Genomic DNA, 27,298 nt, shown 5'->3' on the forward strand with positions numbered 1-27,298 from the left:
CTTAGTGTCTAATGTTTTAAAAAATTTTCAGTGAGCAAGGTCTTAGTTCAAGTCAATAAGTATGTCCATAAGTATGTTTTATAAAACACACATTCTATGCTCCAAGCTAAGCTGAAAAGTCTAAGAAGAGGGAACGTAGCACAGTGGAATCAGCACTAACTCTGGCATCAAGAGGACACAGATTCAAATTCCATCTTTCTTCCTTACTTCCTATATGACCTTAAATTAAGTCAACATCCTTGAATCATTTTTTTGTTTGTTTTCCCCATCTGTAAAATTGAGAATTGAATCACACAGCCTTTGAGGTCACTTTCAGTTCTAGATCTAATATTCTATGGTAAGTAGAAAATAATTTGAACAAGCAAAAAGGTAGAAAATAAATACAAAAATATAGGCATCTACTCACGTATGTGTGTGTGTGTGTGTGTGTGTGTGTATACACACATGTAAGTGTATCCAGGTTCATAATTTTTAAAAGTTTATTTTGGGTTTGTATATTAATTATTACAGAGTAATAAAAAATAACAGTAGATCTTGAAATTGGTCACTGGCCCAGAAGGTTCTTGGACTGTACTGTTTCATATGTGCTAAGAAAATCCAGAGTAGCCAGATGGCCCTGAGAGCATACTAGCCAGAGTCTTTGGAGTGGAAGAATAAGAAGCCTGTTCCAAGGCTTTGTGAAAACTGAATGTCTATTCTTTAGTGCACTCAGAGGAAGAGATGCTTGTGATCATGGCAGATATAATCTTAGGTTATGCCCAGAAAAACAGGAAAGAAAACATAAATCATTTCCAAATGTTGGGGAGAAAGAAACCTGATTTGAAAATTATTATGCTTTTTGAAGGTAATTAACCATTATCAATACACTGACTTTTAAATGGTCCTTATGAATATTTCCAATTTTTATCATTTTTCAAAAAAATGTATCATTAATCATAAATTCCTATTTTCATTGCAGAGCTTAAAAATTTTTTTCTTTAGGAAATGTTTGAGCTCAAAAGGTGATTTTTCCTCTCACAATTTTTTTTAACCTTTACCTTCTATCTGATACTAAGTATGGATTCTAAAGCAAAAGAGTGGTAAGGGCTAGGTGATTTGGGTTAACTTACTTGCCCAGAGTCACAGAACTCAGAAATGTCAGAGGATGGATTTGAGCCCAGGTCCTCCTGATTCCAGGCCTGACACTCTGTCCACTGTGGTGCCTAGCTTCCCTCTCATAATTTCTTATAGTTTTATGAGTTTTTAAATTAAAAAAAAAATGCTGACATATCTATTTTCATCCTTTGAGCAGTCTTGATGAAGAAACTGAGAAAAGGAGGTTGAAATTACCTCAAGATCCCTGTGACTGAAATAGCATCTATTTTATGTGAGCTGAGAGGGTTTACATTAAAAGAGGCAAAGAGGTCATTCTCTGAATTCAGTTGTTCTAGAGGACTAGGAGTATTAAAAACCCTTAGACCCTGGGGGCAGCTGGGTAGCTCAGTGGAGTGAGAGTCAGGCCTAGAGACAGGAGATCCTAGGTTCAAACCTGGCCTCAGCCACTTCCCAGCTGTGTGACCCTGGGCAAGTCACTTGACCCCCATTGCCCACCCTTACCAATCTTCCACCTATGAGACAATACACCGAAGTACAAGGGTTTAAAAAAAAAAACAAAACCCTTAGACCCAAAGCTTTGCTTCTCCTGCTCACTCAATGGGTCCCCATCAGTGAGGACTTGGACCCAAGGAACACCATTTTGCCTTGTTCATTGATGAGAGTGGCATGTGTATTTGGACCTTGGTGGCCATTAATCTGGCAACTGGAGATACTCTGAAAAATGAGAGTCCTAGGGATCTTAGGCATAGAAACACTGTCAAGCCACATGACTGGCATGCAGGTGAAGCTTGAAGAAAAGGGCACATAAGTTCTTCATCTCTACCTTAAAAACAGAGACTGACACACTATAGCCCAATGAATGTAATGGACTTCTCTACTAGCAGCAATGCAATGACCCAGGACTATTCTGAGGGACTTAAGGTAAAGAACGCTATGCACATTCAGAGGAAGAACTGTGGGAGCAGAAACACAGAAGAAAAACAACTGCTTGATCGCATGGTTTGATGGGGATATAATTGGGGATGCAGACTCTAAACGATCACCCTATATAACATGGAACATATAACACCTTCAATAACATGGAAATAGGCCTTGATCAATGACACATGTAAAACCCAGTGGAATTGCATGTTGGCTACAGGAGGGGAATGGGAGGAGGGGAGAGAGAGAACATTAATCATGTAACCATGGAAAAATATTCTTAATTAATCAATAAAATTTTTTTAAAAAGATAATCTCTACTGATTTCTAGGTAGAGATCACATATGTGGCTGAGTAGAACAGAAATGGAAAAAAGATCCTCTCCCTTAGAGTCAGAACCAATGGGAGAATGTTGCTAATGTCTCTCCACCACTCTTTGGAATAGCTATTTGCGAGGGATGCCTATTGGAAATATCGTATATACCTTCTGTTGAATTGAATAATTACATGGACACCCTTACCAGAAGGGCAGAGACTGGGACTGGATTTGTCAGGATTTTGTACCTGTAGATGGTGATGCTTTGCCGCAGTGGCCTATGATTACATGAATCTCATAACTAAGAACAAAGCAGCTACTTCTCTTTAACAACACTCTTTGTGCCAATCAGAGCACTCTCCTTTGAAAGGTGAATGCTTTAAAAGGTGAAATCTTCGAAAGATTAGTATGGCATGAGAAACTGAGTGGTTTCCAACCTGCCCCTGACTGACTAATTATATTGGCCCTCTTCTCCCCTGGCAGGGAAAGAAGTTTGCCCTTACCACAACTGATATTTATTCAAGATAATTCACTTAAATCCAATATCATAGCAACCACGGTCATAGTCCTGGCTGTTTATACTTCTTCCTTTGGGGCCTCTTTGAACCATTGACTTTGATTAGGATACTCATTTTGTTGCTAAGCAGATCCAAAATTAGGTCCACCACCATCACATTCACTGAGTTTTCCATCTCCCCTATTATCCTCAGGCAGTTAGCACTGAATGTTGGAATAGATTCCTGCAATAGCAGCTATACATTAATAGTCTCAATTATTAGAGCTAGTTCTTTCACCCCCTAGAAGCTTTGTCTATGATGAATTGGCACTTCCCAAGAAAGAAGAAGGGCTCTGCAAGCCAACAATTCCAAGAAGATTTATCTAATAAGTGATGGAATACTTTTATACAAAGTCTCAATTGACCCTCCTCCAGACCTTTTTTATTTTGCCTTGTTTGAGGAGTCACCTAAGCCCTCATGTTTTTGCCTCTTCAAAAGTTTCTCAACATCTTAAGAAAATGCTTTGGGTCCTCATGAGTAAACAGATCTCATTTCTGCTACAATGACTACGATTTCTTCCTAGGAAGGCAGGAGAGGCAAGTAGAGATCCCTCCTTTTGCCTACTCTCAGAGAACACAAGGGAAGAGGTAAAGAGTGAACCTGGAAGGCTGGGTTCTTCCTCCTTTCTCAGTCTTCATTTTTCTTGACTACTCTGCAGCCTTTGAAAATGCTGATCACTCTTTTCCTTAATACTTTCTTCTCTCTGTGTTTTCAGTTCTCCTATCTATCTGACCACTCTTTTTCAATCTCCTTGATTAGATCCTCACTCACACCCTTTATTTAACCACAGGGCCTTTTCTTGGGATCTTTTCTTTTCTTTCTATACTACTTTACTTGGTGATCTCATTAGTGCTCATAGATTTAATTACCAACCCTTATGCTGAGGATTATCTAATCTTCTTATCCCTTTCTAACCTTCCAGTTGAACTCCAGTCTCCAATCTCCAATTGCCTTTCATACATCTCAAACTGGATGTCTAGAAGATATCTGAAACTCAACATGTCCAAAACTGAACTCATTATCCTTCCTCCTAAACCTTCCCATTACTATAGTGGGGGCAACATCATCCTCTCAATCCCTCTGGCTTGCAAACTAAGGTACTGCCTCACTATCTTTTATATATATATACACATATATATACATATATTGTAAAAGTGAAATTTGGGAAATGTATCAAACTACATTTCCCGTGGTCCAACGGGTTTCCGTTTCCGGTTTTGGGGCTTGGGGAGGCCGACGTCTTTGACGCAGGGAAGAGCTTAAATCTCCTGGGTTAGGAGGGAGTGGTCTCTTTTGCCAGTAGGCTCGCTCTCTTTGCTAGTAGGGTCTTGGCCAGCAGATTTGGGAGGTAGAGAGAGGAAACAAAATGGAGGCGGCGGCAGTTTTGAATGCTTACAAGCGCGTGGTCTAATGATTTTATCTATCAGCATGGCTTTAATTAAATTACTAATTTATATACTTATACAAGCCTTTATCATTTTTCATATTTATAATATATATAACATATATATAATATATAATATACCTCCCATATTCAATCTGTTGCAAAAACCTACTGATTTGTCTTTGTAACATCTCTTGAATATACCTCCTTCTCTCCTCTAATACTTCTGCCACTCTAATGTAGACCCCACAATACGTTATGTTTGGTTTATTGCAATAGTCTACTGATGGGTCTGCTTGCCTCAAGACTCTCCTCCTTCTAATCCATCCTCCATTCAGTCAATGAAGTAATTTTCCTAAGGCATAGGCTGGACCAGGTCATTTAGCCACTCAATAAACTCCAGTGGCTCCCTATCACTTTTTCAGATTTTTTTTTTAATACCAAACAAGAATTTTCCCTTTTATCTTTCCTCATTCAAACCACCCTTGTCCAAGAAACCTACCTAAGTTTTCAAGCAGTTGGCCAAAACAAGTCAACACCATATACCCCAAAATTCAAATATTTAGATAAACACAGAAGAGGGGATGGTTTGTGATCCCACTTTTTAGTACTGGGTTTAAAGCATTGTAATTTTTGCTGCAAAAATGACTACTAATGAGGATCAGTTTCCTTTTCTGTTCTTGTATTCTGAAAAAGGGATTTCAAGCAGGATATCCATTACAACAAAATTCCATTCTAACAAGCACTCTGGAGAGTTCATTATTAAAGAAAGTTTACTTCCCCTTCACTGTTGAGCTCTTTAGGGATAAGGAACAGAAGAATGTCTGAATGTGCATGGAAGACTCCCTCAGTTGGTAATAACCAAGGTGTTTCCCTTCATGATGTTTCTATTAGTCTATTATTCTGATTATTTTCTAAATGTCAGTATAAATAACTCTGAGTTCTTTTGTATGAAGGTCAGGTATTAATCACGTGAATTACAAAGTTGAAAACAAAAATACCAAATCAAAGACTTTGCTGGGAGGGGAGGGGATTACATGGAAATGAATCTCGAGCTCCGTGGGCTAGCCACGTGTAGCACCGCACATTATTACACATGATCACACCTCCAGGGCTCTCTGCTTTATGTTCTAATCACTGTTTTTTCACTTCTGCCTTTGAGATTGTTTAGTGTGAAACTGTCTCTTTATCCCCAAGCAAGGTCAGGTTCTCCAGCATCCCATACAGCCTGGTTCACGCTGGGATAAAGAGGAAGGTAGGAATGTTAAAACAATAATGGCTATGGTCTGAGGCCTGCAACGGGTAATCAGATCCTAGTAAGGTAGAGGCTGTTTCCTGGGAGATTATTGGAAGAAAATAGGTCTAGTTTGCGATGACTTATTTTGTTCCTACCTTTCTTGCTTTTTCTTCACCGCTTCCCCTCTTCCCCCTGTGCCTGGGTGATCAGACGGAGTCAATCTTTCTCTATATTTACTCCACTGTGGGACACTGAGAAGCTTGGCACTGGGCATTGGTAAGTGTCATAAAAGCCTCAAAGTAGGAAGCTGACATGCTATGGGTTATCCTTTAAACCTCCCAGCCCAAAGCCTCCTAGTGACTATCTTGCTTTTATAGGATCAAATGAAATAATATTTGTATGGCTCTTAGCACAGTGCCTGGCACACAGGTGGTGCTTAATAAATGCATATTCCATTATACATCTAGTTAGATGAAGAAAATGCCTAGTGGTAATCCTACAATGCTCACGTTGATTTAAGCCTAATATGCCAGAGTGCAGATTTACAAAACAGATAAATTTGGAAGTGACTGTTTGCTTAATGACAGGACTCATTGGAGAGTTCCCTGGAATGAGTAGTGAGCGCACTCAAAACATGATTCGCTTTACACGCCACTTCTCAAGGGCACATCCGATGAGCAAAGTGGGGCACCTCGGTGACGGCTGTCGGAATACTACTAATGATGCGTGTTTCCAAAGTGCTTCACAAACATCCATTATTCATATCTTGTCAGTATATTTTTTTATTCTCAGGCTTTCAATTTGTTTTCCTTTCAAGTTAATAGCACCTGAAGTAGGCGTTGGTGGCGGAGGGAAAGGGGACCTAAGTTAAAAGGGATAAACACAAAGAGTTTATCGATGCAACAGGTCAAACATTGCCTTATGTTGTATTCCATGAAGATAAAAGCACAATTTCTGCATCTTTATGGAATTGAACAGAATACTGGCAATTTGGATTTGCACACACGCACACACACACACACTCACACACACACACATACACACAGAGTTTTCTGAAGATGAGGTGTAACAAAGGTACTGTACTGAATTAAGTAAATTATGTGCATCTATTTACCTTTCTATTATATTCCTTAAAGAATCAATAATAATGACATAACATTTATTATTTTTAAATCCACAATCTTTCTTCAGATTATAGTATAAGTTTAATAATGATAATTTGATATTAAAATATAATAGTTCCTTTTCCAGATTATTATTGGTTTTATTATTAATGATAATCCTAATAGGGGGTGCCTAGGGGACTCAGGCCTGGAGTTTGGAGGTCCTGCATTCAAATTTGGCCTCAGACATTCCCTAGCTGTGACTCTGGATAAGTCACTTAATCCCCATTGCCTAACCCTTACTGCTCTTCTGCCTTGGAACCAATACATAGTATTGATTTTAAAATGGAAGGTAAGGGTTCTTTTTTTCATGATAATATGAAGAGTTCACATTTTCATATAGATAAAGACACTTTTCTAGATATTAGATACTTTTCCTAGAGACATAGATACAATATGAATATAGATTCATATAGACAAGATACTTTTGCATTTGGTAAATGATGAAACTGCTTGCTGAAGGGTCTATAACTCATTAAGTGACAGAACCTAGAATCTGGCACAAGTCTTCTGAGTCAAAGCCCCTGGATTTTTGACTCTCTTTTTCATTAAAGTATAAATTAATTTTCCAACATTAGTACAACTTTGTGAATTTTCACCAAAAGTAGAAATGTATAGCCTGAACTAATGTAAAAATCTGAAACAAAGTTTTCTTGATTTCAGGTATGTATAGGAACCAAAGTTTCAGGGTCCTACATCGAATAGAAATAAGAGTTCATTTGAGAGCTAGAGGACAATCCTCAGGAGATAATACTAATAAACTAGAATCTGATAGCCACTTAGATGGTTAAGCAAGGCAGCCTTTTTTTCTTCTTCCCCCAGCAGGCAAAATTCTCATAGGACTGAAAAGAAAATCCACACCCCAATAGGAGAGAGAATTGCTAGGGAGGCTCCATGATGGAAGATGTGAGTGAGTTCCCCTAGCAAACTAAGTCAAGGTCCCAGGTTCAGGGATGATTGACAGCTTATCATCATGCTTTGCTTCCCTGCAGAGCCTGGGAGACAGCCTATAAAAAAGGTATAGAGGCAGGAAATGGTAAGTTTGAAGAACAACATCTAAAGGAATGTGGAATGGATGCAGGGAAAATGTAAAATAGTGCATGAAAATGAATTAATGAGAGCTTTCTTTTTTGGACCATTATATGATTCAGTAAAAGAACTCTGAGAACCACTGGACACATCAAAGGGATAGGGTGAAATTTTACTCTCGAAAAACCCAAGAGGAAGTTAGTTAGATTTTCATTTGTCCATCTTCCTGATCTGAATGTTATAGCATTCATTCATTCATCCATTCTATAAATATTTTTGAGCAAGGATGTGCTAGGTCCTGAGTCTCAGTATGGAATCTGACAAGACATAGATGTAATAGGCAACACAGTTTGTCAGCCCATCTTGTCCCCAGGACCAGCGATTTGATCTGCTTCAATTTATCCTTGAGCAGTTCAGTCTGCTTTTGTGGTAGGGCAAAGGGATAGGGATGGAGATAGATGTGGAGGTGATCACATCTATACTGGAACAGTCCTAATCTCCTTGTATCCAGGAAAATCAGCTCAGACACCCATTCCTATCTCTCTAAGAGCCCCCTGGGTCAGGAATTCCTCAGTGAACTAAGGCTTGAAATCTGATTTCCCAAAATAGATTTAGACTGTGGAACCAACTCAACATCTCAGAGGAGTGGGGTGATGAGATTACAAAGCTTAGCCCTGGATTTGGAGTAAGAGGACATTCTGCTACTTGCTGCCTGAGTGACTTCTGAAAAGTCATATTTCCTTTCTGGACCTTTCCTCTTCTGTCAGACATAAGATGTTGGACTTCATGATCTCTAAAACAAGAGTGTAGAGAGCTAGGTAGCTCAGTGGAGAGAGAGAAAGACCCAAGTTCAAATCCAGCCTCAGATATTTCCTAGCTGTATGACCCTGGGCAAGTCAGTTTAATACCCATTACCTCAGTTTCCTTATCTGTCAAATGAACTGGAGAAGAAAATAGCAAACCACCTCACTGTTTTTACTGAGAAAACCACTAAAGGGGCAACAAGGAGTTGGACATGACTCAAATGATTGAATGACATCAAAGCAAGAATATGCTGTTGCCAAAATTGGAAAATGAGGGGATGTCTTTCGATTGAGGAATGGCTAAACAAATTGTGGTGTCTGTTGGTGATGGAATATTATTGTGCTAAAAAGACTGATGAGGGGCAGCTGGATAGCTCAGTGGATTGAGAGCCAGGCCTAGAGACGGGAGGTCCTAGGTTCAAATCCGGCCTCAGACACTTCCCAGCTGTGTGACCCTGGGCAAGTCACTTGACCCCCATTGCTTACCCTTACCACTCTTCCACCTATAAGTCAATACACAGAAGTTAAGGGTTTAAAAAATTAAAAAAAAAAAAAGACTGATGAACTGGTGAATTGGAATGACCTCCAGGAACTGATGCAGAATGAAAGGAGCAGAACCAGGAGAACATTATACACAGAGACTGATACATTTTGTCACAATCAAATGTAATGGACTTCTCTAATAGCAGCAATGCAATGATCCAGGACGATTCTGAGATACTTATGAGAAAGAATGCTAACCACATCCAGAGAAAGAACTGTGGGAGTAGAAACACAGAAGAAAAACATCTGCTTGATCACATGGGTCAATGGGGATATATGATTATTGATATACATATATATGATATGTAGACTCTAAATAATCACCCTAATGCAAATATCAATAATATGGAAATAGGTCCTGATCAATGACACATGTAAAACCCAGTGGAATTGTGCATTGGCTATGGGAGGGGTTGGGAGGAGGAGAGGGAAAGAATATGAATCGTAACCATGGAAAAATTTTCTTAATTAATCAATTAAATAAATTTTTTTAAAAATATGCTGTTGCCAGTTCAAATCAGTTCAGCAGTGCCAGTTTTTTAAGTTTGTGTGTGAGTGGTCTCAGAAATTGGCAAAGGATACAAAAAGGTCTTGAGTTATTGTTTTTTGATTGTCTAGCCTTAAAAAAATAATAGAGGAAGCGTTAAAGATGCAGATTAAATTTAAAAATATATCCCGGATTTTTGGTCAGTTGTTAAATATTTACCAGAACAGTCCTCTCTCTGAGGTACCCCCAAATCCAAGGGCAGTCAGTTCATGACCTTTGTGCTCTGTTGGATATTATTCTCAGTGTTGACTTTTTTTTTTTTTAACCCTTAACTTCTGTGTATTGGCTCACAGGTGGAAGATTGGTAAGGGTGGGCAATGGGGGTCAAGTGACTTGTCCAGGGTCACATAGCTGGGAAGTGTCTGAGGCCAGATTTGAACCTAGGACCTCCCATCTCTAGGCCTGACTCTCAATCCACACTGAGCTACCCAGCTGCCCCCCCTCAGTGTTGACTTGAAAAAAAAAAGAATTTAGAAGCCAGGCTAGCATTGGAATAGGCAGATTTAAACATGTGATTTGAGGAGCTTTGAAACTCTCCCCAATATATCTTGTGGCTCTTTCACAGGGTCTGGAATCCCCACATTACTTGGGGTTAAGGCACTGCAAATCTCTTTTAAGATGTGAATCAAGGTAGGATAACATTAATGCAATATCTGCTATTAATACCTTAGCTCAAATAAAGATAAGAAAATCTAGGGAAAAAGGAATGATCAGTAAGAACCATTATGGCCTCATGAGGAATAGGTCACGCTAGACTAATCTGAATTCTGTTTTTGACTACTCAGCTGTTGGTTAGATTAAATGAAATGATATAGATATAATTTAACCCAGATATTCAGCAAAACATTCAACCAAGTATTCCTTGCTACTCATGGAAAAAGTGGAGAGATATGGGCTTGACAATAGTAGATGGATTTGTGACCAGTAGAAAAGTAGCAAAGAATAATCATGAATAGTTCTGTGCCATCTTGGAAGAGAATATTCTGGAGTAATCCAAGAACTTGGGTTGATGCTTAATAGAATCCACTTATGACAATCACTCTATTACAAATATTAATAATATGGAAATAGATCTTGATCAATGATACATGTAAAACCCAGTGGAATTGCTCATTGGCTTTGGGAGGTGGGAGGGAGGAGGAAGAGGGAAAGAGTATAAATCATGTAACCATGTAAAATATTCTAAATTAATCAATTAAATAAATAAAAATTTTTAAAAAGAATCTAGTTATGAGTTCTTCTGGAACTGAACTTTTTTTCTCCGAGAGTTCATCTATGACTGGTCCCATTTTTGTTTCTAGGTCTGGGTTGTTTTTGTTCTATTGATCTGTGTACTATAATTACAACAGCCTTTTTTTAAAAAAACATTTATTAATATTTATTTTTTTGAAAAGTTAACATGGTTACATAATTCATGCTCTTACTTTCCCCTTCACCCCCCGAGCTCCCCCCCACTTACAACAGCTTTTTGATGGAACTCACAGGTGGGAGAGGCCAGTCTAAGTATCTAATTATGGAAGTAGTTTAGACTTATCTAAGCATGCTGCAGTTTGTCATTTTGGCTCATTTTTACTAGCCAAGAAATCCTGAATGAGGTGAATAAGAAGGGCAAGGTCTAGAAGCTTCAAAATAAGCCTCAAATGAGAGTTTCTTTTTCCAAGCCAGAGGGAAAGAAAGGCAAGATGAGGAAGGGATGGTCAAAGAAATATAGATTGCTGTGTTCCTTTATTCTGCTAAAAATTGTGTTTTGTGGAACTAATTTTACTTATCCAATTTTGTGTTCGATCCAGATGTGTATTTTCTTGTATTCTTTGGTTGATAGAATAAGTGGGCAGGGGAAAAAACTTTGGGAGTGATACAGTAGATAATAATTTTGTCTAGAGATAGTGACTTTTCCTAGACAGAAAGACTTTAAGTACAGGCTTGTCTGTTGTATAAAGATCAGGCTACCTAAATCCAGAAAAGCTCATTAACAGGTTGGTTGTATAGTGACCAGCTCTCAGACTATCAACTCATTCATAATAATAATAATTATTAGGCAACTAGGTAGTGCAGTAGATACTGTTTGTCTTGGAGTCTAGAAGACCTGACTTCAAATCCTGCCTCTACACTTAGGTGTGTCACCCTGGGTGCGTCACTGAACCTTTGCCTCAGTTTCCTTATCTGTAAAACAAAGATGATAGGAGCATCCAACAAACAAAACTGTTGTAAAGATAGAATGAATATGTGTAAAGCACTTTGCAAACTAGAAAGCAGTATATAAATGCTAGTTATTATTATTTTTATAAAGGGGTAACAATCTGCCAGTTGAAGGAATACTCATGCTGATGAAAGTATAGCTTCTTGAAATATAGAATTAAATTATGAAGCAATCTATGGGCATTTGCTTTTTAAAAAATTCCTCTGACTCAGAGCAGGTTCAAAGATTGGGAATTTCTGTTAAAATTAAATGTTTATGAATGCAACAAGAACTATATGTACTTAAATTTCTGTTCTTCAGTGCTCCATAGGGATAGCCTTTTTGAACCCCAAGACTACCTATAAGCCACAATGGAACACTGGAGGAAGATTAGCTATTATGTACATTTTTATGTCATTGCCTCATCCTTGTGTGGAAATGACCCCGTGTTTTCTTTTTCTTTCTTAAAACCTTTACCTTCCATCTTAGAATCAATTCTATGTACTAGTTCCAAGGCAAAAGAGAGCTAAGGGCTAGGTAATAGGTTTTAAGTGACTTGCCCAAGGTCACACAGCTAGTTAAGTATCTGAGGTTAGAATGGAACCCAGGACCTCTGGTCTCCAGGACTGGCTCTCTACCCCTGACCCAGTGTTTTCAAAGGCTTTACCAGTAAAGCACGAGCACTAGCAATTCCTACAAGCTGGAAAGGCTTCCTGCATAACCAGACAAGAGATTCTGTATCTTTTCACAGAGGACCAGCTTCAGGAGATGAATATTTCAGCAGTGGCAATAGGAAGAGAAAAACTACCTCAATGTAATCACAGATTCTTGAAGTATTGGCAGTTCAATAAAGTGTGACTATAAGCTCTGAGGTTGGTCCTGGATTGGCACCCTCGTGGGGCACCTGTGCCAAAGGACTTACCCTTCGCTCTCACATAACCTTAAAGGTGAAGGACAGAAATTGGGAGAGAGGCACAATGGGAACCAAAGGGCTTTAACCTGTCTTTCTGCTGCTGTCAGCATCAGACTTGTGACAGTGAGACATTAGTCTCTGATTTATCTGAATGGTGCCCTGGGGTTACACAGACAGAGGGACAGGAGCCAGACTCCAGATCAATGTTTCTGGTGCCGTGGACTTGGGCTGTAACCATAAGAATCATGGGAACTTTCACAGAACTTGCTCATCTTGTCATAAGTTAACTGCTGAGACCTGTTCCAATTTCACAAGTTGATAGAACAACTATTGTGAAACAGTGAACTTTTGCATAGCATCTTCTGCCCCCGCTGGTACTATTTTTGGGACCCTCGAAGGAGGGAAGGTTGAGAACTCAAAAAGAGTTTCTGCTTTGGGAGAGCTAGATTTGGAGAATGAATGAAATGCATAAACTATGGATTCTACTTCTACTATGCACTTACTAATTGAATGAAATATATTTAAACTAGGACTTTGAGTGAAAGCATTTGAATGAAGACACTTGTAGGGATGGGGAAGGAAAGGGCATGCCCAGGCTGGGGATTGAACCAGAGAATGATTGACACAAATTCCAAGATAAGGCATGAGCACTAGGGCTTAGAGTTCTGACTCTTTGTAAGACTCAAACTTTTATACTTGCTGTGTAGTTACAAAGCACACTCATATTTATTAATGTATTTGAGTCTTTATAATCTGAGATGAAGTTATTTTTTCTTATCTCTGCAGTTTATAGGCAGAAGGAAAAAGAAAGAAAACTTACTCTTATCTTTGTTTTTTTTTTTTAATCAACTAAGAAGGTAACTTACTCTAAAGGTAAAACCCAGATCCTTTCATTCTCAGTCAATTTTTTTTCCAAGTTATTATTACATATGATCCTTACCTATAAGAAGAACAAGGCAGGAAAACTCCAACATGGTTGGGGACAAAGAGCATTGGCTCCAGAGCTATAAGGGCAAATCCTACTTGGAGTACTTATGACCTTGGGTAATAAGTCACTTAACCTCTATGCACCTCAGTTTTCTCAACTGTAAAATGAACAAGTTGGCATAGATGACCTCTGAGATCTTTTCTAGATCTATGATCCTTTGAGGACCTCAGAGCACTCCATCATGATTTGTGGTGCCATAGAAAGTGGAAGAGCTGAGGGCAGGTTACTCTTGGAGCTCAGTTTCCAGAGTATTTTTGTTCATGGCAATCTGCCCATTTCTAAAATGAAAGAATACAGCTGACTACTGTGTGACTGATCATGAAACAAGGTGGAGAAAGTGGTTTAATCATGAATAAGTAACTAAATTCCAGATATATATAATTTAAATAAGGGGAGCAGTTTTATGTTTTAAAAATAGGACCTAAAATAAGTTGGGGGAAATGGGCCCAGGGCATAGAGAAAATGGAATAGGAGGAATAAGAGGAAATCCACAATTAGCCAATTAGACCTTTATCTTTTTGAGAACTTTCTTTCTTGACTAAACCTCTTACTCTGCTCTCTGCTGTAGTCAGTATGACTATGTTTAAAAATTTGCTTAGCAGCTCAGGATGCTTCCGATTATGATATTATTTTAGTGTTGACATACTTCTATAGAAATGGAAAAAAAGGAAAAGGAAAATATGACTATTAAAGACTTAGTTCCCTCTCTACCTTCCCATTATCTTGGTCAGGAGTTTAATAGAGCTAGAGATAAAAGGTTATTAATTAATGAATGAGTATAGGGAAGGTAGATAATGGAGACTGAATGCTTCAAACCTATAGCTTGAAAATGATAAAAAGCATGGTTCATTTTACACATCAGGTATTTCCCTGAAAAATTTTGAATCAAGTGAATTTTGATACTTTGAATTTTATTTTAAATGCAGTAGTAGCTTATTAATTAAAGCATTCTTGTAATGAATCCTTTTTTCAAGTTGAAGAATCATTTTATAATCAAAGATAGAAAGATAAATAATTTTTAAATTCATATTTTTTATATTTTGGGTTTATTTAAAGCAGATACATTCTATTCTATTAAGCAGTAAGACTATTCCCATGGAGAACCTGAGGAATGTGATCTGGTCCCATCTTGATAAGCTAACCAGACAATGGACAAGGATAACTGTGGAGAACTATGTTCATATGGACCTTTAAAGTCAGGACAAATCCCTACATGGAGAATGGAGGGACAACTCGTTTCCCAAACATTCCTTGGAAACAAGTCAGGAAATCCATTTTGAGGTGGTTTGGTTCCATTAGTATCTGTCCTCTGGGGTTGTCTTTCAAGACAGTTGATTGGGGCACTTATCTTACCTAGTAAACTTATCCCTATTTGTTATTGACTTCTTTCTAAGCAAGATAAGGTTGTAGTAGTTTGTCCTTTGTGGAACTTTGAAGTGCTAAAGGTATCTGTCCTAAATTTCCTGTGATGTTTTCTAAGCTCAGTGTATTTTTTCCTGAAAAAACAGAAGGTGATCAAGAGGCCTGGTTTGATATTTCAGCAACAAGATGGATGGATGGCGTGCAGTAGTTCAGTCTAAGCTATGCTGGACACAGCCAGGAATTTGCTCCCAGTCCAATCCAATTACCTTTTATTAAGTGCCTACTCTGTGCCAGACACTGTGTTAAGCACTGGGGATACAATAAATAAAAAGAAAAACAATCCTTGCTCTCAAAGAGTTTACAGTTTAATGGATTTGCTTCCTACTGGGTGTATTAGTAGCTATGTTTGAAAAGCTAGTTTTAGCAGCTCAGGATACTTCTGCTTGTGGTAATATCCTAGTGATTACTTTGCATTTACTTTTAAGTGCATGTGTTGCACCCTGCTTCTACCCCCAGAGTCCAAGAGGATGTATTCAAAACTCCTTGGGGGCAAGGAGTGTTTTGGTTTTGTCTTGGTATTCCCAGGACCTGGCACATTTTGTTGTAGTTGATTTGGCCAGTGAATCCATCTGAATTGGGAGTACCTAGTTAGAAACTCCTTTTATCAATGCAGATTAGTCTCTTCTCTGCAATGTATAATCTCAGAGATTTACCTGCAGCACTAAGAAATTAAGAAATTTGCCCAGTGTCAGTCAGTATATGTCATCATCATGGGAACAACTCCTATGGTGAAGGAGCCAGTCATCCTCCTGATCTGCCAACCAAGTGCCCCTGACAGAGCAGTCAGGCCAGCCTAGCAGAGGTAGAGGGGCACCCCAAGGGAGAGACAGGAGGTTGCATATGCCAGGCAAGTCAAGCCACTCCCTTGGCCACCATCTCCCCTCAGATCCTGATAGAGATAGCCCAGGACCCTGAGCCCTAAAGCTTTGGGAATAGTAGTAGTGTTCCCCAAAACCAGAGTCTCACTGCCCAACTCAACTCACTGCCCTCAGACTGCTTGCCCAAATCAAACTAAAATGGCACTGGTAATATTTGACAAAAGAAATACAATACAGCACAAATAATGTTAATTTGTGGTTTTCTAAATTTCTAAATAAGTGGCCCATAAGCATCTGTTTCTATTTGAGTTTTACCAAACTGCCTCCAGCCACCAGACCTATTTCCAGCCTTGCCCAACATCCAGGTAGCAGTCATTGAAGGGAGAAATCCATGTGGAGAAGGGCCCATCTTCCTCAATACCACAGGAACAACTTTGGACTGACTGCCACCAACAGGCAAATGAGCAGAGGAGCTAGGGAAGTGGCCATGCCAACTCCCAGACTGGTCCTGCTTCCAGCCCAACCTTACCGTCATTATCCAGGGAAGCCACACCTGTAGAGATGGGCAGCATCCCCACCACTCAGACAACTGACAACCAACTGCCACCCCCTAGTAGGCAAGCCAACCTAACTGAAGCAGCGAGGTACCCCAAGTGGAGGATAGGAGGCAGCAAATGCCAGACAAGATGAACCTCTACCACCGCCTTTGCCGCATACTTCCTTGGACTTCAGTGGAGACAGACTAGGATCCTCAACCTTGGAAATGACAATGTTTCTAGCCTGGTGCCCTCTGCCATCATCCTGGTCACCAACCCTATTCCTCCAGGTGCTACAGTCACAGCAACTAGACTGAGAAACAAAGTTCTCACCACCAAAGTCTTAGGCGCTGTCAAATGGTTCAATGTCACAAATTGATAGGATTTTATCAGTGAAAATGATATTAAAGAAGCATTAATATCTGCTTTCCTGCTGGGTCCCAAGGACCACAGGATGCTTCCACCCGATCTGTAGCTGCACCCTTCCATAGTGTCTCCTGGTAGAATATGAGTCTCTTGATGTTCTTCCTTTTATATTTTTATCCCACTACTTATGATAGTGCTTTGCATATAGTAAGTGTTTAATAAATAATTCATTTACTCATTTCAGAGAAAACCTCTGAACACAGGTCTTCCTGATTCTGAGGCCAACTGATCTATTCTCTCTATTCACTCTCTGAGACTGTCTCACTATCTACTTGGTGTATAGTTAAGGCTTAATAAATGCTTGTCGAATGAGTGAATAAGATAAACCAAAAACTAACAGATAAACCAGAGACTAATTGAGTGGCAATCATTAGGTTATAATTTATTTGAGTCCAGGAGTTGTGTCATTTACATCCACAAAAATTAATGTTTTTGTAAAACCCAGTGGAATTGCAGGAGGGAAAGAACATGAATCATGTAACCATGGAAAAATATTCTTAATTAATTAATTAGAAATTTTTGCAACTCAAAAAAATTAATGTATTAAGCACTATCATGTGCATGGAATTATGCTAAGTTTAAACATAGGAGACATAAAGATTAAAAAATGATATAGCCCCTAACTTTGAAGTACTTATGTCCTACTGGGGAAATATGACATGTTCACAGATAAGGATGATATAAGACAGAGTGCTATGGGGGTAAAGCAGAGAGGAAAATACAAAGTGCTTTAAGAAAAATGTGATGAGGGAAGTATCGCCTTTCAACTGAGATTCAATGAAGGTTTCATAGAAAACATGGCATCTGATTTGATCCTTGAAGAAAACAAAGGACTGAAATATAGGAATATGAAAGGAAGCTATTTTCATGTGGGAGGATGACCTGTATGAAATCATGGAGGTAGACAGATGGCATGTGAAGGTCAGGGAAGACTTTTCCATCCATTAGTCTAGGTTGGTTAGAATATAAAGTAAATGGAATATTTGCCATGGAATAATACTGGAAAGATATATTGGAATCAGATTATAGAGGGCCTTATAAGTCAGCCTGAGGACTTTGTATTTTCTCATAGAGGCAATAAGGAGTTCTTTGAACAGATAAATGAAATCATCCACCTCGGCCTTAAGATGATCATTTTGGACGTTTTGTGAAAGATAGACTGAAGAAGATGCAGTGGGGAGGCGGGGAGATGGCTTAGAAGACTCATAACAGTGTAGAGGAGAGCTAGTAAGGGGTGAGGGAGAAGAAGAGGACCGATTGTGACCTGTGCAAGACAGGTATACTATCATTTGGCATTTCTGCAGTGTCTTAAGTTTAAGAAAATATCTTCTGCATGACAACCCCACGATATAGGTAGTCTGTGTATTCCCATAAAGATAAAGTAAGATTAGAAAATATTAAAGAGATTTGCCTCAGATGACATTAACATGAGAACTCTGCTCTCCTAAACCTAAAGTCAGGGCTCTACATATTTGTAACGTCATTCTTCTACGCCTGGTATTATATAAGCATAAGGCAGGGATTGTTTCATTTTTGTCTTTGTATCCCCAGAATAGTGGTAGCATTGAGGGCAGCTGGGTAGCTCAGTGGACTGAGAACCAGGCCTAGAGACGGGAGGTCCTAGGTTCAAATCTGGCCTCAGACACTTCCCCGCTGTGTGACCCTGGGCAAGTCACTTGACTCCCATTGCCTACCCTAACCACTCTTCTTCCTAGGAGCTGATACACAGTATTGACTCCAAGACGGAAGGTAAAGGTTTAAAATAAATAAATAAATTTAAATTTAAATTTAAAAAAAAAAAAAGAATAGTGGTAGTGTTGGAGTCAGGAAAAATTAGGCTTATGTCTGACACATCCTGACTGTGTGGATCTAGGCAAGTCATTTAACTTCCCAGTGCCTGCCATATCTCTCTAACACTAACAAGTTGCAGTGAATGTTGGTGCCAGTCTACACTGGGAAGAATTTCTTCATGGAGAATTCCCTCTATCAATGGAATCATAGGCCTTATCTCTTCATGCAGAGCTTTTCTGTCTCCCTTCTCAGACAGAAAAAAAAAAAAAAAAAAAAAAAGCCCTCATCATTCAACTCAATGCTTGCTCCAAAGCAGAAATAGTAGGCACTTAACTTTTTTAGCATAGCCATTTCAGCATGCTCCTAGAATCATCTGAAATCTGAACATGGTGACTCGCTGGTATAGTGTATAAAATCTTGCAACCATGCTTTCATGGGTGCAAGCTGGCAGTTGCCCATTTAGAACTCAGAACCTGGAATGAGGCTGGGTGTATGCAGGGGGAGACCAGAGCAGGAGTAAAGGAGAGAAAAGAGAGGAGTTTCTCCCAGGTGTCAAGCCTGGGTACTTACTAGTAGAATGGAGATGCTCACAGAAAAAGAAGAAGCCAACATTTCCTTCTCTTACAATTCTCCCCCTTTTCTTACAATTCCTTCTCTACAATACAAGTCTCACTTGAGACTTACTTTAGACCTCATCCATCAAGACAAGTCACCATGCCTGATAAGCTCTCCATATAGGATGAGGTGTTTCAAATCACAAAATGTATTGCAGTACCTTATTATCTGAATGACAGATAGACAACCCTTTGATTTCTCACACTCTGTACGTAGCCAAATAGTAAACTAAAAACAAGAAGCAGCAAGACTTAGTGGATAGGGAGCTAGATTCAGTGTCAGGAAGACAATCTCCTACCTCTGATACATATTGATTATGTATCTCTGAGTAAATTCTTTATCATTTCAATATTCTAAGTAACTTCTTAGGACTATATATTCCAAAGAAGATATCAATCTATATTTTTAGGAGTTTCTTCACTGGGATTTCCATCTATCCATTAAATTGTAGATTCAGTCTCTAAACCCTCCTAAAAAATAATAATTTGTGGTTAAGTGGTCATAGGCAGTTAGGTGGCACAGTGATTAGAGTGCTTAGCCTGGAGTCATAAATATCCTTTTTCTGACTTTAAATCTGGCTTCAGTCACTTACTAGCTATGTGACCCTGGGAAAGTCACTTAACTACTTCACCTGTAAATTAAGCTGGAGAAGGAAATGGCAAACCACTCCAGTATCTTTGCCAAAAAACCCCCAAATGGGATTTCAAAGAGTCAGCCATGACTGAAAAACGACTAAACAGCAACAACAAATGATGTGGTCAAAGGAAAAAGGTCGATGCAAAATGCTTTAGGACAAATGTGCTGTAGGAAAGGTCATTTTTCACTAGGGACATCAGGGAAGACTTTGTGAAGAACATTGCACTTGACCTGATTCTCAGGCAGTCATTCAGTCAAGCAGCATTTAAAAAGCACTTAAGAGTGTAGTACAGACATTTCTCCCCCATCTGCATTCCTTTAAGACTTCTTTGACTTCTCCATCATCCCTCCCTGTCAGGTATCTTCCTGTGCTTCTCACTTTGCTTTTAACCTTTTTTGTGTGCGTGTTGTCTTCTCTAACTTCACCTGTAACCTCTGAGAGCAGAGACTTATCTTTTTATATATATATATATATTTGTATCCCAGAACTTAGCACAGTCCCCGAAACATAGGAGATAACAAATGTTAGTTGACCATCTGTCACCAAGCTAAGTTCTGAGGATCCCAAAAAAGACCAAAACCCTGTCTCTGCCTCCCAAGGAGCCCATGTACCAAAGGAGGAGACAATATGCACAAAAATTGAACATTCAAATTATATACAATGTTAGTGATAGGTAATCTTGGAGGGAAGGCACCGGGGTGGCAGGGTTGAGGAGAGCAGAGAACTAGGAAAGTGAGAAAACTCTCCTGAAAAAGGTAGAATTTGAGACAAGTCTTTAAGAAAACCAGAGGAGTCTGTAGATGGAAGGGATGGGGAGAACATCCTAGGCATGAGGAATAGCGAGGGAAAGTCAAAAGATGGAATGTTGTGTGTGTGAGAAACAGTAAGAGAGCCAGTATTACTAAACAGTAGACCCTGTGGAGGGGAATAAATAGAAAGAAGATTAAAAGAGAAGGAATAAGTTGTAGAAGAGTTTAAAACTGCCTAGCCCTTACTGCTCTTCTTCCTTAGAACCAATACACGATATTGTTCTAAGATGGAAGATGAGTGTTTAAAAAATAAATAAGTAAGTAAAAGTCAAACAGAAGGCATGAGATGTTAAAGGCATGCACAAGGGGACAACTTTGTAGAGAAAAGAACATGAATGAGAAATTGAGGATGAGACCAAGGTTGTGAGCTTGGATGACTGAGGATGATGATTCCCAATAACAAAAAAAATTTGAGAAGGGAGGAGGTTTCAAGGAAAAGATAATGAGTTCTATTTTAGACATTCTTTCTGAGATGACCAAAATGCAACTGATCACATGAGGATGAAGTTCAGAAGAAAGTTTATTTGAAAATAAAGTTGTAAATGTGGAAGAAGTGTATTTCATATATTAGAATGTTCCAAATTTGTTGTGTAGCCCCGGACAAATGACTTCCTCCCTCTGGACCTCAGTTTCCTCGTCTGTAAAACAAGGGAGTGGCATTAGATGATCTCTAAATTCTTTTACCCCTAATAAAAATTTTATTTTAATATCTCCACCTCATTTTTATTGCTAATTCTATTCTCCTTAGATTATTTCTTGTGGAAGAAATTGCATGTGGTAAAAGGGGTCATGGCAAGAGAGTTTAATGGTTAAGCAAAAAATTGAGGCATAGCAGTGAAAGTAGTTGAGCGTTCCATGCCTCAAACTTCTAATTCTGTTAACAATCTGTAAAGGAGAAATTTTGCACCTGATCAGAATCACCTGAAAGATAGCTAATGGTCACCTGAACGGAGGTCAAATTAGCAAAAATAAATGCTAAAGGAAGCCTATTTAAAAACAAATAAATAAATTTTAACCAACCTACAAAAAGCCAGTACACTGAAGGAGTTGGAATTTTTTTTTTTAACATCTGAAGTTGAAACAGTAATTAATCATACCTCTTGACAATTCCCCTCATCCCAATCTCCTATACCTGTCACAGGCTATAGTGGTTAAGTAAGCTGTGGGAAAGGGAAAGGGAAATGACTTCTTTTTAAAAACAGGGACTCTCTCTTGAGCTTCAGTCTGGTGTGTCAGTCTCCTATCTGTTGACTGCCCTATTGCACCTTCTCCAAGATAGCAGTATCTTGGCACACAGCTCTCTTTTGAAGCAAAGCCTTATATAGACTGTTTGGCCTATTTCAAGGACTCCTTTTGGCCCATTTATGACAACTAAGTAAGTTGTTGCTCACTTGAATTAGTTTCCATTTTGCAGAAGAGGAAGTCCCCAATGATGGTCTAAGATGATGACCTAAATAAATCCATGGTCAGTCCAGGTTTGTCGTGGATATACTTTGGGCAAAACACTGTGCTAGGCATATTGTGGAGTTTATTAAGAAACAGAGAACACAGGCTCATGCCTTCAAGGATCTGACAACACACTATGGTTCTTTCTCTAAGGGGAACCATTGTATCACACCCAATGGCTTCTCCTTTCAGGAAGCAGAACTGTGTGTCACCTTGCATTAACTGCATCATCAAAATTGAAAACAAGGAAAAGATCTAGAATAAAGTCTGTTGCAATTAAAGAGAATTGGCAGTGCCATTTCAAGTCAGAGCATTGGTGATGAAACCATCTTTCTAGATCTTCTAGTGCCGTCACTTTCTGCTCTTCTGGCTCATTTTTTCATGGTTTTGTTTCATGTCTTTTTTTTTTTAATTTATTCATGTACTCTCTTTTTACATTACAAATAATTGCAGATAACTTCTACTTTGCACAAGATCTCATATAACAAAATAAAGCAATTAAATAAAATTTATAGAACATTGTAGCCTCATCTGAAACTGCATAAAACATATCCTATCTATGGCACCCTCCTCCCAAACCCTCTATTTTAAAAAAATGTATAGAAATCAGTTTCCTCTCCCTTCTACATCTTTAAAAATAGGGCCTCTGTCTTCTCCCCCCCAAAGAGAAAAACCAATTCTTTGTAATAAATATGCATAGTAAAGCAAAACAAATTCCCTCAATGACTACATACAAAAATATATATCTCATTCTGAACTGAAAATCCATCACCTCTCTGTAATGGAAATATAAATTAGGGCTTAACTGGTTATTTTGGTTGTCTAGACTTTTAAAGTGACAGAGAAAATATTAATTTCTATTGAATTTTAAAGTGTGTCATGCCTATACATACATATATATGTATATTTTTTTTTAAACCCTTAACTTCGGTGTATTGTCTCATAGGTGGAAGAGTGGTAAGGGTGGGCAATGGGGGTCAAGTGACTTGCCCAGGGTCACACAGCTGGGAAGTGGCTGAGGCCGGGTTTGAACCTAGGACCTCCTGTCTCTAGGCCTGACTCTCAATCCACTGAGCTACCCAGCTGCCCCTACATATACATTTTTTAAGAGGATGGTTGTTAAATATTTACCAGCAATCCATTGAGCCACTTATCCAAGTCCTTTTACATCCATTGTCTCATTAGACAGGGGGAGCTTCACTTTTGCTTTTGTATATAGGCATATTTTATAAAGACACTCCATCACACTCATATCTTACAACTTATTCAGCCATTCTCCAACTGATGGGCATCTCCTCAGTTTCTAGCTTTTTGCCCTTTAGGAAAGAGCTGCTATAGCTATTTTTGTGCAACAAAAACTTTCAAGTTTCTTTTTTTCTCATTCTTTGATCTCTTTTGATTAAAGGGTCTAGGAATTGTCAAATAATTGCTGGAATGTGTAACTAGGTATATCACATTTATCAAGTATGAGGGTATTAGATATATTTGTTTCTCTGTGTTGTGTACTTCACCTGATTGATTATTCAATTTTTTAACCAGCACTAGATTGTTTGTTTTTTTTTTAACCCTTACCTATACTATGTATTGGTTCTAAGGCAGAAGAGTGATAAGGGATAGGCAGTGGGGGTTAAGTGACTTTCCCAGGGTCACACAGCTGGGAATTGTCTGAGACCAGATCTGAACCTAGGACCTCCCGACTCTATACCTGGCTCTAAATCCACTGTGCTACCCAGCTGCCCCCTAAATTGTTTTTAATACTTACCTCTTTGTAGTATAGCTTGAGATCTGGAACTGTTAGGCCCTCTCCATTCCTATTTTTTCTCATTATTTCTTTTTCTGTTTTGTTTTGTTTTTACCTTTTTCCCTACCTATGAATTGTTTTTTCTAATTCTATAAACTAATCCTTTCACAGTTTGAATGGTATGGCATTAAGTAAATTTATTTGGGGAATATTGCCATTTTTGTCAAATTGGCTCATTTTTTACCTTTGAGCAATTAAAATATTTCTAATTAGCTAGGCCTATTTTTATTTCTGTAAACAGTTTTTGGAGTTATATTTATTTAGTTCTTGGTTATATATTGGTAGGTAGATTCCCAAATATTTCTTTCTTTTCTTCCTGGATTTTATTGGTATTATATAGGAATGTTGATGATTCATATGGATTTATATTTTTAACCCTTAAGTTTGCTGAAGTTATTATTTTAATAATTTTTAGTTAACTTTTTAGTGTCTTTTAAGTACATCATTATATCTTCAAAATGTGGTCATTTTGTTTCTTCTTCACTTATGGCCATTTTCTCAATTTCTTTCTACTATCTTTTTATGATAGCCAACTTTTTTGATACTACATTAAGTAAAAGTGGGGATTATGCATGTCCTTGTTTCACTCTTAAATTAGAAAGAATTCTAGTATATCTCCATTAGTAATAATGGTAGTTCTTGGGTTTAGATATATACTATTAATTGCTTTAAGAAAAGGTCCATTTATTCTTATATTTTCTAGTGGTTTTTTAAAAAATAGAAATAGGTGTTGTATTTTGTCCAATAAAACATAATCAAACATTTTCCTAAGCATTATTTTTATTATTCTTATTCCTCTCCTCTCTTAGTCCTTCATTACTGTAAGACATTAGGGGCTGTTGATGTTGTTATACATTTATTAGTATTTAAGATAGCACTCTCATTGTTTTCAAATCCTATTCTTTTTATATGTTTTACCTGGTATCTTGGGCAGTTAGGTGGCACAGTAAATGGGAGGACTGGAGTCAGGAAGACTTCTTTTCCTGAATTCAAATGTTTATCTCAAACACATATTGGCTATGTGACCCTGGACAAGTCACTTAACCCTGCTTGCCTCAGTTTCTTTATCTGGAAAATAAGCTGGAGAAAGAAATGGCAAACTTCTACAATATCTCTGCCAAGAAAACCCCAAATTGGGATCATGAAGAGTCAGACACAACTGAAACATCTGAACAAGAACAACAAAAAATCACCATCTTCTTTGCAACCAGAATGACAGACCCAACAGCCCATTAGAGAGCAGCACATCTGTATATAAGGGAGTTGTCCTAGAGTGGTACTAAACTGTCACTCATCTCTCACCTGGTACCCAGGAGCAGTTGGTGCTCCAAAGAGCACATAGTGTTCTGACCCTGAAAGTTTTACATGATGACTTTGGGTATATAGATCAAGAAAGGACATTAGAGGTTTAAGAAGCATATTTTACTGGCTCCAAATGGCTACAGATATCCAACAAAGGTATGAAATTTGGGTTTGTTGTGTGTAAAGGAAAGTATTTCCCATGAGTGCCACATATTTGGAGAATATAAGCACTAGCAAACCTTTGGAATTTGTCTGCATTGACTTTCTATCAACAGACAGAGATAGACATCCAGGTTCATAACTTAAGTATTTTTCTGAATTTCTCACTCTCCCTTACTTCAAATCCTCAATTTGAACTAGCTCAGTGGTATAGTATTTAGAGTTCTGGGCCAGGAATCAGGAAAACTTGAGTTCAAATTCAGCCTCAGACCCTTAATAGAAATATGACCCTTAATCTCTGTCTGCTTCAGTTTCCTCAACTATAAATTAAGGATAATAATAACTATCAGGGTTGTTGTGAAGATCAACTGAGATTATATTTGTAAAGCCCCTGGCATATAGATGCTTAATAAATGCTAACTTTGGGTCGGCTAGGTAAATCAGTGGATAGGGAGCCAAGTCTAGAGACAGGAGGTCATGGGTTCAAATTTGACTTCAGACATTTTCTAGCTGTATGACCCTGAGCAAGTCACTTGGCCCCAATTGCCTAGCCCTTATCACTCTTCTGCCTTGGGACCAATATTTAGTATCCATTCTAAGACAGAAGGTAAGAGTTTGAAAATTAATTAATTAATACATTCTTCTCTTCCCTCTCCCTCTTCCAAAATAGTTGCTATCTCTTACCATTTCTACCTAAAAAAAAAAAAATCATTCTCATCTCTTCTCAACATTCACACAGCCATCACTTTAGTTTAAACTTTCATTACCTCTTACTAAATCACTGAAATAGCCTCCTAATTGGTCTTTTCCAATTCCAATCCATCCTACATGTTACTGCCAAAATAATTTTGTTTTAGAGCATCTCTGATCATGTAACTGCCCTACTCAGTCAACTCCCCTGGCTTCTGAATACTTCTATAATAAAATGGGAACTTCTCCATTTAGTTTTTAAATCATCATACAACCTGGCCTCCAACAATCTTTCCATCCTCTCTGAACATTACTTCCTTTCTGCACTCTGCTATCTGACCAAACTGGTCTTCTCTCTGTTCTTCACACCCAACATTCCATCTCTGATCTTTTTGTCTTTGTGCTAGCCATCCCAGATATGTGGAAAGCACTTCCTCCCTCCCTCCCTTCAGAGTCTTTCTTTTCCTTTAAGTCTCAGCTGAAACATTGTCTTACACAGAAAATCTTTCTCTACCCTCCCTCCCAAGTGCTGGTGTCTTCCCTCCTGAACTCCTTTTGCATTTAAATCCTTTGTGTGTATATATATATAATATCTATAAATATGTGTGTATGCATATATATACAAAAGTATATGAATATCTGTCTCTGTCCATCTGTCCATTCAATATTTATCTATATATCTGTCTGTCTATCCATCTGTCCATCTATCCATCTGTCCATCCGTCCATCCGTCCATCCATCCATCCGTCCATCCGTCCATCCGTCCATCCGTCCATCCGTCCGTCCGTCCGTCCGTCCGTCCGTCCGTCCGTCTATCCGTCTATCCGTCTATCCGTCTATCCGTCTATCCGTCTATCCGTCTATCCGTCTATCTATCTAGGTTTATTTTGGGCAGTTAGGTTACACAGTGGGTAGAGTGCTGAGCCTCCAGTTCAAATCCAGCCTCAGACACTTACTAGCTCTGTGAATCTGGGCAAGTCACTTAATCCTGTTTGCCTCAATTTCCTCATCCAGAAAATTAGCTGGAGAAGGAAATGGCAAAGCACTCTAGTATCTCTGCCAGGAAAACCCCCAATGTCGTCACAAAGAGTTGGTCATAACTGAAAATGACTGAACAACACACACATATCTATAAAGTGAACATATATATATAAATATTTGAAGAAAACAC

At 38.5% G+C, this 27,298-nt stretch overlaps 1 protein-coding gene across 1 annotated transcript in view; it reads right to left on the reverse strand.

Moving 5' to 3' along the window:
• The window catches only part of PCYT1B (phosphate cytidylyltransferase 1B, choline), a 108,387-nt gene that overhangs the window by 60,443 nt on the left and 20,646 nt on the right, over nucleotides 1-27,298 (reverse strand). The gene's annotated exons all lie outside the window — the stretch shown is intronic.

This window comes from Gracilinanus agilis, chromosome 3 (assembly GCF_016433145.1).
Source record: "Gracilinanus agilis isolate LMUSP501 chromosome 3, AgileGrace, whole genome shotgun sequence".
In the NCBI taxonomy this organism is placed as follows: domain Eukaryota; kingdom Metazoa; phylum Chordata; class Mammalia; order Didelphimorphia; family Didelphidae; genus Gracilinanus; species Gracilinanus agilis.